The sequence below is a fragment of the Capsicum annuum genome, chromosome 10 (genome assembly GCF_002878395.1).
Source record: "Capsicum annuum cultivar UCD-10X-F1 chromosome 10, UCD10Xv1.1, whole genome shotgun sequence".
NCBI lineage: Eukaryota > Viridiplantae > Streptophyta > Magnoliopsida > Solanales > Solanaceae > Capsicum > Capsicum annuum.
In genome coordinates this window covers 140238564-140250883 of record NC_061120.1, presented here as the reverse complement: position 1 = coordinate 140250883, position 12320 = coordinate 140238564, and positions in this window count along the sequence as shown.

Sequence of the window (12320 nt, the reverse complement as noted above, 5' to 3'; positions counted from 1 at the left end):
ATATATATATATATTATGTCGGCTTGATTCGGGTTCGGTTTGACTTTTTTTTTGTCAACACCAAATCAAATCAAGAATGGTTGATTTTTTTTCTAACACTAAACCAATCAAACCAAACGATAAGTCGGTTTTTTTTTCTCGATTTGGTTTGGTTCGTTGGTTCGGTTTGACTTGACGATTTGGTCTGCACACCCCTAATCACCATAACTCTCTTTCTCCTCAATCCTTTCAATCATCACCATAACTCTCTTTCTCCCCAATCCTCTCAATCATCAGCATAACTTTACTCACCTTTTACCATCACCATGTTTACTTTCTTCAATTTCAAGTTCTTATTTCATTTTTTTTTACATTTTGAACAATTTTATAAAACCCAATATATTTCAAGATAATTAGGAGTATTTTTTTATTTACATTTCAATAAGCTATTTATGGATTTTAGAAAATTCACTAATTCATTTGCAAAAAATTTCAATTTTGATATTATTTTTCTCAAAATCTTCATTGCTTTAAAATATCAAAGTTTATTTAGATAAAACGATGATTAATTTCATATTAATAACTTAATTTTAGTTGAGAAAGTGCTAAAAAAATTGTAGGAAAATGGTTCTAATTGTTGTGTAATGGCCGAAGGGAATGGAGATGTTTTGTGGAGAAGAAGAACACATTGAGTGAAATTATTGGTGCAAAGAAAAAAACAAAGTTAAAAAGTAAGAGAGAGAAAAAAGAAAGAAGAAAAATATATAAATAAAATAATTAAGAATAAAAAATATGTATTTTTTATTAAGTCAGACGTGTCAAATTTTAATTGGTGCGTGTAAAGCACCTACTTTTTGAAACTGGGTTTCGTCTAAAAATGGTGTAATAATATCGATTCAAAATTGTTTAGAGGGTATTAGGACACTTACAAAGTTTAAGTGTCTTTTTGAAAAAGCGGTCCAACATTAGGGGGGCATTTATGTATTTTCTCAATAATTAATACTTCAAACAAGAATAATTCTAATAAGTATAACAAAAGAATAGAGTAAATATTATTTCCTTCACTTTTCGTTTATCAATTACAAAGGGGGAAATCCACATTTATATGCCAATTAATTGACAACCAAGTAGCTATACTTGATGTCGGAGTAGCCACCTTGGACAATAAAATTAGTCAATATATCCTTGGACTTCAAGGATAAATTTGTACATGGTCATTCATACTTTTTGTCACATGGAAACTATTTAATATACATCAGTCCTTCTTGGATGGTCATGTAAAAGACAATCTAATGAATAGACATTTGAGTGTTGCCTTGTTAAAAACCTTACTAGAAAAATTCAATGTGATAAAACCTTGATTAAGAAAAAAGAGCACAACGTGTATTCTTACTCCCCCTGATGAAAACCTTAATTCAGATGGTTTAGTTTTTGCATTCTGATTTTACGTACCATCTTTTCAAGAGTTAAAGTTGGTAAAGACTTAGTGAATAAATCTACTGGATTGTTATTTGAACGGATTTATTGTGCCTCAATATCCCTATTCTTCTGGAGATCATGTCACGGTTAAAAAACTAAGGGTCATGATGACACTTGTCGCAGTAAGCCTATCATTTAAACTGATATGAAATGAGAAAACAACGTCCAAAATCTAAGGTAAGGCTTCTAGAACAAAGTCGAACCACACATACACAATAATAATAAAAAAATACATAGCAACGATATCATAAATCTCTCAAGATTTGGTGTCACAGTGTATAACCAACTAAGTACATCTCAAAGTTAAAATATACAATTGATAGTCCAAAAAGAACATGATCTATCTCAAAATACAAAAATAAGACATAAACTAAACAATAGGAGGTAGTAGATCAACTCTGGAAGCATAGACCGACCGCTACCTCAAAGATACTCCAAACACCACCCGATCAGCTACCATGCGGCTCACTTATACTTGGATCTGCATCAAAAGAATACAGTAGGAATGGATACAGTCCACTTGTACTCAGTAGGTATCATAGGCCGACTGAGCAAAGTAGAAAATAAAGTATATAAAATATACATTATTGGTACGCCACCTGCAATAAAAAATATTCCAAACGGTAACCCTCACCGTCTCCACTTACAGTTCTACAATATACATATATACCAAATATAAGAACAAGAAAGAGGCATCAATATATAGATATCAAATCAATAATGAAAATACAACACAAATGTGCACAATGTATTAAATAAAATAAAGATAATGATGTGATGCACGAGGTTGTCACACAACCTCCGTATACATCAATCGAGCTACGGTCTCAAGGTAGGATCCATGGAGAGTTCGTCAACTCATATATAATTCAATAACCATTACTACTTTAATGTTTATAACTCCTCTCCGACACATACATCAGTAAAGGGTTCTTAAAGATGTCACTTTTTCTGTCAGAAAAATTAGTATTTTCACAGTGGTACTAATGTTTCATAAATGTGTATGATATGAGAATGTAATACTCATAATCAACCAGAATAAAAATTTTAAAATCCAATCAATATATCAATCGGGTGAGCCACAAATCCATTTATAGTCCAAAAGCCAATAGAGTAAGATATACAATAATATGCCATTTGATACCTCATAAATACCAACTTAAACATTTTTCACCAAGAAGAAAACAACCAATTACATAAATACGACGCCAATAACATCATATAAGACCCGACATAGTCACATATAACAAATAATGTCTCAAAACCACTAAATAACAACAGCATAGGCCTCCACACGGGCATAAAATAATAGTAAAGCTGTTTTTATGATTAGTTCCTGCACCCGTAACATGCTTTTACATCAATATTAACTACTCAATTCTGTCTAAAGAAAGTTAAGCCATAACCTACCTCGAATGAAGAAAGTCGAGTCCGAAAGCCTTCCTTTTCCTTACGAATGGACTAGAAATCAACTAAAACATACAAATATAAAATCTACGCATCAAAAGGATGTTAAGAATATCCATATTACCTATTTTCAAGTTGAGGTAAAAATGGACATCCGAAATGAATTTCTAAAAAAGAAGGGTAAGATTAAAATTTTAGTTCAAAAATATATTACCCATGATTAAAGGAAGCGATAGAAGAAAATCCAAGTAAAAATAGGTTGAAATTGGGGTTTGAATCGAAGAATTACTAATTTATGCCTTCCGAACCAAAATCCCCAAATTTAACTTTTAAAATCGAGTTTTAACAAACTTTAAATGATAAGAACCGAAGAAAAGTAATTGAAATGGGGATTTGGAGCTTACCCAACTTGAAATGAAAGAAATAACCCCAAAACTTTAAAACCTGAAGCTCTAAGTGTCAAAAATGATAAAAAAGATTGAGAACAAGGTATATATGTTACCCAAGTGTTGCTTTAGCGACACCCTCCCCATTTGCACGCGTCGCTTAAGCAAGCCTAATGCCTCTTAAGCGACGCTCGCTTAAGAAAGCTGCATTGCTTAAGCGACACTCGACTGGTTAAGCTAGGTCGCTTAAGCGGATGCACCAATTAAGTTGTGCATCAACTGAAGACTTAGAATTTTTCAAGTCTCCACGAATCCTTCGGGACTATCTAAAATTTTGAGAAACTATACTACCTTATCAAGTTCAACGCTCCAGACTCAATGACGATATCAAAGTTTTGAAAAAATATTATTTCACAAAATTGACCCCTGAAATTCAATTTTACAACTTTCTGAATCGAGGGTCAAAATAAAATACAAAAGCTGTAAAAATACACCAACTATGTTATCAACCTAAAATTGACGTTTGAAATCTGCTGGTGCAGTTCGTTTTGCCATCTGATGCATATAATAACAAATGTTGATTGAAGTGAACAATGAACTCTTTTTAACCACTAAAAACTACAAACTCTCACAAATCACCCTAAAAAGTATTGAGAACTGTGCCAATCATTTCTATTCCGCCAAAATACCACAAGACAACCATAAAGAGGTGTAGAATGATCAAATCACATAAGAATGAATAATTCACTAAAAACAAGTCATTATATCATCCAACACTAAAACTCTAGTTCATCATCAAACTATAGGTAAGGAAAATACCTGAATCAGCGAAAGGCTGAGGATAACTACCACGTATATCAGACTCGAATCCCAAGTAGACTTATCTACAGGTTGGTGTCTCTACTTGACCTTAACTACTGGAATATCTCTAGAACACAATAGTCTAACATTCCCATGTAAGATCCCGTAAAGTCCTAGCCTATTTTAACCCTATACAACATGCTAAAAGAGGCCCCAGACTTAGAAAATTTTAGCCAAGGGTTGACACTAAGTCTTATTTTTGGGCTCGATATTTCAATAGTTTTATTTTAGATTTTTTCGGTGTTAGATTGCCAATTTTTAAATTGATTCATGATCAGGGTTATCTATAGGTCATCTCGGGTGAGTTTCAGAATTTTCAGACATCATTTGAGGCATATTTGGATGACCAAAATAGCAAGTCAACGCGATCAAGATGCATCGCGTTGGCTATCACATCGTCACCATCGACGCAAGCGCGTTGGTAATTGGATCAATACCATCGATGCGGCACGTCGCCTGTCGCGTCACTGGGCACATTTTGTGATTAAGTTACGGGTTTGTGGGGGTAATTAGGTTATTTTTCCCTCACATAATTCAGCCATAACATGAAATTTAGCCACCCAAAAGGCAAATTCACTCATTATTCTCATAAATTCTCTCAATAGAAAAGCCCTAGTTCATCAAGTCAAGACCAACCCCCAAGAATTAACTAATAATTCTCATGAATTCAGTAATCAAGGTATGTTTAGGCGTTCATCCTTGGGTTCCTTCCACCCTTGGAGTTCAAGAATCTTTCTTTAAAAGTTAGGTTATGATTTACATTCTTGAATGGAATTATGTTCATGTATGTGTTTTTGTATGGGATTTCAAGCCAAGAATATTTTGAGTTTCATGTGAATTAACTAGAATATATGTTAATATATGTAACCATCATGTTAAATCCTTAAATTGTGGTATTGAATGTAGTAGTATGATAATCATATATTGCTCATTCTCATGTACAAGAATTATGTATCCTAAGTGTTTGACAAAATATCTTTGTGAACTAATTGTGTATGATAACTTATTTGTGATGCTTTTAAGGTTGAGATATGATTCCATTATCTATGCAATCAAGTCCTGGGGTATCGAATACCCAAAATTTAGCTGTTGTATAGTTTTCCAGATTCTACAGAACAAATTTAGTTATACTATTAGCGAGATCACTCAGTCAGTTAATGTAGTCAAGTGTCAGTTCAGTCAATCCTAGTACAGTTTAGTGATCAGTTCAGTGTCAATTCAGTTGGAAGTAGGATTCAGTACCAAGCGAACCCAGGGATAGGGGCATTTCTGCCAGCGGAGGGTTTGACCCCCTTAGTAGCAGTCCCTGCATTATAGAACTATGTAGCCAGCATAGGGTAAATCTTCTTCCTGCTAGACTAGGGTTGACGTAACCATATACATCTCTTGAGTTTTCCTGCCAGATTAGGGTTGACCCAGCTTATGTTAGTAAACTGTGGCACGGTACTAATACCCTTTCAACTGGGGTTACAGGTTGGACCCCAAATCAGTCCATAATCAGGGTATGTCGATTAGATAATAACTCCCACAGTTACAATTTAGCATTCTGTATTAAATAATTAGTATCCACTATTCAGTATTCAGTACAAAACTCAGTTCAGTTCTACACGATCATGACTTACAGTTATCAAATTTTCAGTTGTCAGAAACTCAGTACTTTAGCTTCAGACTAACTCAGACAAACGATATATGCTTTGTATTGCATGTTCAGTACTTACAATAGTCCCAGTTTTGCATATCCTATCATCCAGTTATTTTATGATATTTAGTTATTATTCTCATACATATGAACCCATGCATATCTGCCTAACCTCACCTAACATACCAGTACATTAAAGTACTGACGCATACTCTTTCTTTGCGCTATGATGTCTCATATCATAGGTTCAGATACTCGAGTTCCTGACCGTACCTAGCCAAATTAGTCTACCATTCACAACTACAGTAGTGAGTCCTCATCCATCGAGGACGTGATACTCACTTAGTTATTTTATTATTTACAATATTTTAGTTTTTCAGTTACTATCACACAGTAGTTGGAGTTAGTTGGGGTCTGTCCCATCAACTCATTTATTTCGGATGTTAGAGGCTTTCAAACAATTTTAGTTAGTAGTTATTCTACAGATGTACTTAGTATTGATTCAATTTTATGAACCTTATGGCATTTTTCAATTTTTACTTCCACATATGTTTCATGATTATTATTCAGTTCTCACAGCAGGTATCAATCATGGGTTAGCTTGTGGTCCTACAGGGTTGTAAGTACCATATGACGCCCAAGGTGTAGTCTCGGTGCGTTACAAAATTAGTATCAAAGCCTAAGGTCCTAAAGTGTCCTTGGAATTCTGAAAGTCATGTCAAGTAAAGTCTTGTGCATGGGTGTATAACGTGCCACACTTATGGGCAAGAGGCTATGAGGCATTTTAGGAAAAGTTTTCTTCTTTCAATGTTTATATCGTACGAGTGAGCATGAGCTTAAGTTAAACTCTTTTTATAATCCAACTTTTTTTCCATTTATAGAATATGCCTCCTAAAAAGACCAGCAGAAGAAGAACTGGGAACCAACCAACACCTCCGCCCATTCAGGAAGATCCCCTGAATGGGCACGTTTCTCATGCAAAATTCATATTAGCTTTCACCACTCTAGCCCATTCTGTGGAAGCTTAGAATGTTTGACCAACAGCTGTTTAGGCCAACCCATTTACCAATACTACTGCAATTAGAATTTGAGACCATCCGAATGAATCCTCTTTCATTTTTAGGGTTTAAGTCTAAGGAAGAACCACAAGAATTCCTTGAAATGGTATAGAAAGTAACAAAAATTATAGGGGTAACTACTAGTGAGAGTGTTGAGTTAGCTGCGTATCAGCTGCAAGATGTAGCTCATACATGATTTAAGCAGTGGATGGCAGGTAGGGGCGTAGATATAGGGCCTATAAAATAGGAAAAGTTTGATACTACCTTCTTTGATAGGTTCTTTCTGTTGGAGTTAAGGGAGGATAATGTATTAAGTTTATCAACCTCAAGCAGCGCAACATGAGTGTGAAAGAGTATTCCCTCAAATTTAGTTAGTTGGCCAGGTATGCTCCTCATGTGGTAGCTGATAGTAGGTCTAAGATGAGCAATTTCATGTCTGGGGTATCTAATAGTATGGTCGAGGAGTGTAGGACTGCAATGTTGATTAAAGAGGTGGACTTGTCAAGGTTGATGGTCCATGCTCAACATATTGAGAAACAAAAGACTAAGAAGAAAGAGAGAGAGAATAAGAAGGCTAGCATAGGTAGCTTTAGTTTTGCTCAGCTAAAGTCAAAAGGTGGTAACCATTCTCAGTTTTACCAAAAATCTTTAGTACCAGCTCCGTCTTCAGCTAGTGCACCGATGCCTAAATCCAAGAACGATAATAAAGATAGAGCTCCAGGCTCTAAATCTCAGGGTAGTGTGAACAGTGGTTGAACAAATCCTCTTTGCCAAAAATATGGAAGAAATCATCAGGACGTCTGCAGGGCTGGAAGCGACGTGTGTTCCGGGTGCGGTAAGACAGGCCATAGGATCAAAGAATGTCCTTAGGTGGGTTCGCAGAGTCAGCATAACCGGCTATCTCAATAGGGTGCTGCTTCTAGTTCTACCAGTGGGCAGCGCCCAAATAGGCTCTATGCACTTCAGTCCTGACAAGATCAAGAGAGTTCTCCTGATGTAGTTACTGGTACGTTGCAAGTCTTTTACTTACATATTTATGCATTGTTAGATCCTAGAGCTTCTCTATTTTTTATAACTCCTTACATAGTCGTCAACTTCAGAGTCAGTCCCAAAATCCTAATGGAGCCTTTCTCAGTCTCTGCCCCAGTGGGTAAGTCTATCATATCCCAGTGGGTATACAAGAATTTTTCGGTTATGGTGTCTCAGAAAGTTACTTCAGTAGACCTTGTAGAGCTAGAAATGACAAAATTTGACATCATTCTCATCATGGATTGGATCCATTCATGCCATGCTTTAGTGATTGTATAAATAGAGTTGTCTATTTTTAGTTCTCGAATGAACCAGTCCTTGAATGGAGGGGTAGTACCAAAACACTTAAGGTTCAACTTGTTTCATACCTTATAGCGAGAAAAATGATATCCACGGGGTGTATTTATCATCTCGTGTGAGTCAAAGACTCTAGTTCCAAAACTCATAGTCTTGAGTCAGTTCCAGTCATAAGTGAATTTTCGATGTGTTTCTCGAAGATCTCCCTAAATTTTCTCCCGAAATGGAAATTGACTTCGAAATAGACTTCCTTTCTGATACTCAGCCTATTTTTATTCTGCCATTCAGAATAGCTCCAGCTGAACTTAAAAAATTGAAGGAACAATTGAAAGATCTCCTAGATAAGGGATTTATCAGGCCCAGTGTGTCTCCTTGGGGTGCACCAGTTCTATTTGTGCGTAAGAAAGGCAGTTCTCTCAGAATGTGTATTGACTACTGTCAGTTGAACAAAGTCACAATCAAAAACAAACACCCACTTCCTAGAATCTATGACTTATTTGACCAACTTCAGGGTGCCAGAAACTTTTCTAAAATAGGCCTTAGATCCACTATCATCAGCTCAGAGTAAGGGAGTGCTACATTCTGAAAATAGCTTTTAGAACTCGGTATGGTCACTTCGAATTTCTAGTCATGTCCTTTGGTTTTATCAATGCCCTAGTAGCTTTCATGTAATTGATGAACCACATGTTCAAGTAGTACTTAGACATGTTCGTCATAGTCTTCATCGATGATATTTTTGTATACTCCCACAGTGAAAATAACCATGCCGACCATCTCAGAATAGTATTGCAGACTCTTACAGCCCACCAGTTGTTTGCCAAATTCAGTAAATGCAAATTTTGGCTAAGGTCTGTAGCTTTACTTGGTCACATAGTTTCCAGTGATGGCATTATAGTTCATCAAGTCAAGACCACCCCCCAAGAATTCACCAATAATTCTCACGAATTCAGCAATCAAGGTATGTTTAGGTGTTCATCCTTGGGTTCCTTCCACCCTTGGAGTTCAAGAATCTTTCTTTAAAAGTTAAGTTATGATTTATATTCTTGAATGGAATTGTGTTCATGTATATGTTGTTATGTGGGATTTCAAGCCAAGAATATTTTGAGTTTCATGTGAATTAACTAGAATATATGTTAATTTATGTAACCCTCATGTTAAATCCTTGAATTGTGGTGGTGAATGTGGTAGTATGATAATCATATATTGCTCATTCTCATGTTTAAGAATTATGTATCCTAAGTGTTTGAAAAAATGTCTATGTGAAGGAATTGTGCATGATAACTTATTTGTGATGCTTTTAAGGTTGAGACATGGTTCCATTATCTATGCAATCGAGTCCTGGGGGTATCAAATACCCAAAATTTAGCTGTTGTCCAGTTTTCCAGATTCTATAGAACGAATTTAGTTATACTATGAGCGAGATCACTCAGTCAGTTAATGTAGTCAAGTGTCAGTTCAGTCAAGCCTAGTACAATTTAGTGTTAAGTTCAATGTCAATTCAGTTGGAGTAGGATTCAGTACCGAGAGAACCCAGGGATGGGGGCATTCCTGCCAGCAGAGGGTTTGACCCTTAGTAGCAGTCCCTGCATTACAGAACTACGTAGCCAGCGTAGGGTAAATCTTCTTCCTGCTAGACTAGGGTTGACGTAACCATATACATCTCTTGAGTTTTCCTGCCAGATTAGGGTTGACCCAGCTCATGTTAGTAACCCGTGGCATGGTGCTAACACCCTTCCAACTGGGGTTATAGGTTGGACCCCAAATCAGTCCATAATCAGGGTATGTCGATCAGATGATAACTCCCACAGTTATAATTTCAGTATTCTGTATTCAATAATTAGTATCCACTATTCAGTATTCAGTACAAAACTCAGTTCAGTTCTACACGATCATGAATTACAGTTATGAATTATTCAGTTATTAAAAACTCAGTACTTTAGCTTCAGACTAACTCAGACAAATGATATATGCTTTGTATTGCATGTTCAGTACTTACAGTAGTCCCAGTTTTGTATATCCTCTCATCTAGTTATTTTATGATATTTAGATATTATTCTCATGCACATGAACCCATGTATATTAGCCTAACCTTACCTAGCATACCAATACATTTAATGTACTGACGCATACTCTTTCTTTGCGCTATGATGTCTCATACTATTGGTTCGGACGCTCGAGTTCCTGACCGTACCTAGCCAGATCAGTCTATCAGCCGTAACTACAGTGGTGAGTCCTCATGCATCAAGGACGTGACACTCATTTAGTTATTTTATCATTTACAGTATTTCAGTTTTTTAGTCACTAGCAGACAGTAGTTGAAGTTAGTTTGGGCCTATCCCATCAACTCATTTATTTTGGATGTTAGAGGTTTTCAGACACTTTCAGTTAGCAGTTATTCTACAGATCAACTCTGCTATCTAACTCCTCTTAAAAAGTTTTCCATAAGTGAGATGTGAACAGTAAACCTCTATCTAAGATGATGGCATCTAGAGCACCATAAAGATAAACTATATCATGAATATAGATATGAGTTAATGTATCAACATTGAAAGAAACTTGAACCAAAATAAAATAAGCAGATTTTGTCAATCGATTCACAATGACCTAGACACTATCAATACCACAAAAGTACGGGGCAACCCAGTCACAAAGTCCATAGTGATCCATTCCCATTTCCACTCGAGAATAGGTAACTGTCACAACTCAAACCAAGGCCTAGCCGTGACGAGTATCTTAAGTCCACCATGGACCGGAGACCAGCCCCTGAACCTAAAAAGGCCACCACACAACGCACAACAAGGGCCAAATTTCAAACATATCACAAGATAGAGGAAAATGAGCTCAAAGAATAAAATATATGTCTATAATTGATATCTGGCAACCGACCTCAAAATAATCGACCAACGCCATCAAAATCCACATTAATCCAACAAAGCCTCTATATAAAGAAAACCAAAACCAGTCTTGGTCAGGACATGTCCCTGACTTTGACAGATGACAATGACAATGTTAACGATAATGTAAACTCTTAATTCTAATCTATGAAAGGAAATGATGAAATGTCTAAGTCTTCCAGAGAATGAAAGCTCACCACTTCACCATAACGAACCAACGAACTGAGCCGATCAACCTAACCCTATGTAGGAAAAGTAGTACTATCTCTAGAGCCTACATTACATGAGGATAGAATGTTCGAAGATGGTTGGTGGAGTGAACACTGGCATGTAACTCAGAGATAGGGGACAAAATAATGTCAGATACAATATGAACCACATCATAATACATATCTATAAATGATATGCCAGGATAGGGAACAAGGTTTAACATGAAGTAAAATGTTACCCTGGACTATGTAGCTCAACCGTCATAATAGGCACCTACGGGCTATATGGGTTCAGCTCCCCTTTCTGAAAGGTCCCTAGTGCATGTTAGCTGAATGAACCAGAGAAATTCGAGGGAAAGCTAAAGCCAACAAGGCAACTAGCCATCCCAAAATATATGTATAGTGTGACATATACACATAAGTCATCAAGACTAAACCTCATGTCGGTAAATACGAGTTTCCAGTCCAAGTCATTCCAAGACCCACACCTTCAAGACTTTGCTACATAACCCCCATTAAGCCTAATTTTAAAGTAAGTTTCACATAACCCATTTATGAATTAATGAACCAACCGTTAAGGCACACCATGGGTATCATCATACCCAAACACTTGCAAGCTTTATCTCTATGTCATAAAAATCACATTAAAACTTGGGGGGAACATCAAAATTTTGGAGGAATGCCTTGCCCCTTTTCTTCATTAATATGATAGCCACAAGGATTTTAAAATCCAAATCCATTGGGTCACCAATTATGCAATGAAATAACATAGGTCAGTAAGTAAAATCAAGGGACAATTTCATAATTCAAAGCCATTTCTACAAGTAGGTTGCCAGAACACCATTATTCAAAATCAATTTCAATTTTGAAGCATCAATTTGGAGTAAAATATGACCCCTTAGAAAATTCACTATACCCATGCACCCCACAAGTTCAAACCATTAATAAAACATCAACAATGCATAATCAATTATGGGAAAGATATTTAAGGAAAAACCATGTCAAAACTCTCAGCCATGTTGGAAACCCACATTCAAAACCATTCAATTGAACCATGTAAATTTATGACTTTCTCAAAATAA